The sequence below is a fragment of the Bison bison genome, unplaced genomic scaffold (assembly GCF_000754665.1).
Source record: "Bison bison bison isolate TAMUID 2011002044 unplaced genomic scaffold, Bison_UMD1.0 scf7180017864372, whole genome shotgun sequence".
NCBI lineage: Eukaryota > Metazoa > Chordata > Mammalia > Artiodactyla > Bovidae > Bison > Bison bison.
Window position 1 is genome coordinate 263863 of NW_011494944.1, and position 2722 is coordinate 266584.

Sequence of the window (2722 nt, forward strand, 5' to 3'; positions counted from 1 at the left end):
CATCTGCTTCTGCTTTATTGACTATGCCAAGGCCTTTGACTGTGTGGATCACAACAAACTGGAAAATTCTTAAAAAGAAGGGAATACCAGATCACCTGACCTGCCTCTTGAGAAATCTGTATGCAGATCAGGAAGCAATAGTTAGAATTGGACAGGGAACAATAGACTGGTTCCAAATAGGGAAAGGAGTCCATCAAGGTTGTATATTGTCACCCTGCTTATTTAATTTATATGCAGAGTATATCATGAGAAATGCTGGGCTGGATGAAGCAGAAGCTGGAATCAAGATTGCCAGGAGAAATATCAATAACCTCAGATATGCAGATGACACCACACTTATGGCAGAAAGCAAAGAACTAAAGAGCCTCTTGATGAAAGAGGAGAGTGAAAAAGTTGGCTTAAAACTCAACATTCAGAAAACTAAGATCATGGCATCTGATCCCATAACTTCAAGGCAAATAGATGGGGAAACAATGGAAACAGTGACAGACTTTATTTTTCTGGGCTCCAAAATCACTGCAGATGGTGACTGCAGGTATAAAATTAAAAGACACTTGCTCCTTGGAAGAACAGTTATGACCAACCTAGACAGCATATTAAAAAGCAGAGATATTTTGTCCAGAGACATCTTTGTCCAGAGACGGACAAAGGTCTGTCTTTGGTTTTTCCAGTAGTCATGTATGAATGTGAGAGTTGGACTATAAAGAAAGCTGAGCACTGAAGAATTGATGCTTTTGAACTGTGGTGTTGGAGAAGATGCTTGAAAGTCCCTTGGACAGCGAGGAATTCCAACCAGTCCATCCTAAAGGAAATCAGTCCTGAATATTCACTAGAAGAACTGATGCTGAAGCTTAAACTCCAATACTCTGGCACCTGATGTGAAGAACTGACTCACTGGAAAAGACCCTGATGCTGGGAAAGATTGAAGGCAGGAGGAGAAGGGGACGACAGAAGATGAAATGGTTGGATGGCATCACTGACTCTATGGACATGAGTTTGAGTAAGCTCTGGAAGTTGGTGAGACAGGGAAGACTGGTGTGCTGTGGTCCAGGGAGTCTCTAAGAGTTGGACACGAGTGAATGACTGAACTGAACTAAATTGAGAGAGTGAAATTCTGTTAACTAAATTAGAGAAAATCACAGATCAAAAATTGGAAGGAAAGTGATGTTTAGTTATTAAAACTGCACTGCTTAGAGTTTAGCTTTAATAACCTACTAGATGCAACCAAATATTTCCATTGGGTTTAGAAGTTTAAAGATACTTTCTCATTCATTTCCCCAGTTGATCATCACAAAGTCCATTAATTAAAAAAAAAAAAAAAGGCATTTTTCCTTCTACAAAAATAGAGGAAACTAAAACTCAAATGTTAAGTAATTAGTCCAATACTCACAAAACTATAGTTCACATTATTTCATTTAATTCATTTAATTTGTGCAAATTTATTTAGTATTTTTCATATTCCAGGAAGTATACTAGATATTATATATAAGATAGTGAGCAAAAAAAGTAATCTACTTTCATAGGATTTTATCTCACATTCTAGAGGGAGACATGGACAGGACAAATGTAAACAGAAAAATACACAAAAATTGTTACTTGCAAATATAAATTCTTTTCAAATAAAAAAATAAGTGCTATATGAATTAGCGAAGGAAATGCAACCCACTCCAGTATTTTTGCCTGAAGAATACCAGTAGACAGAAGAGCCTGGTCGGCTACAATCCATGGAGTCACTGGGAGTCAGACACAACAGAAACAACTTAGCACTCACTCACGCTATATGAATAGCTTATGAAAACTTTTATAAAGGTCTTATTTCAAGACTGAAGAGATAAAGAAGAGCCAGAAGAAGAAGAGTGCTCGAGGCAGGAAGAACATCATGTTTCAAAGCCTCTCACTTCCTAACCATGTCTGCCACATTTGGTGGGGTATTGCTCCAGTACCTTGTTTCAGATGTGTTAAGATCATCCTATCCATTAAACTATTGATGTCTCTGTTTCTGGGAAAACAAAAAGACTCTCATCTCCTATTTACTAGTCTAACCCAGTGCTATTAGTGGCACTGTATGTGTGTGTTTACAGGGGACAAGGTAAGTTGGGGAGTCATCCCTCTCTCTATCATAGGTCTCACTTTCTTGGACCATAACCTTTTAGTTAAGTTTACTGTGAAGTTTTGCATGAGACTATAACATGGGAAAGATTGAAAAGGAGAAAGGTGAAAATGGTCATGTCTAATACTTTTGGATACATGGTCAAGAAATCTAAGCTCCAGGAAACTTCCACTTGCACACAGATTTGCTGGACCAAATTGCCTAGACTGAAGGGACAGAGGCCACGTCAACAACACTTTCCACATAAGGTGGCTCAATTCCATTTTGCAAAATGTGGCACTCAGTAAGTTCTTTTAATTATGGCAACAAACCTCTGTGAGGTTTCCTGATATTTGGCATTACTGAAACGAATTAGATGTTTCATAAAACTCACTGGAAACCTGTATAAGTTCTTTGAGATTTCTTTCTCTATATAACAGTTTCTTCCACCCCTGTCACAGGATAGATATTAAGGCATTTTATATGAAAGTGGGAGAAATGGAAAAATGAGAGCAGCTGCTCAAAAAATGCTGCCTCCTTCTCATGGCACTCAAACAATATTTCCACAAGTGTTATATTTCAAAGGAATTTATATCTAAAGGAAATTTATTAAAATGTTTATGTGTTTCCAGT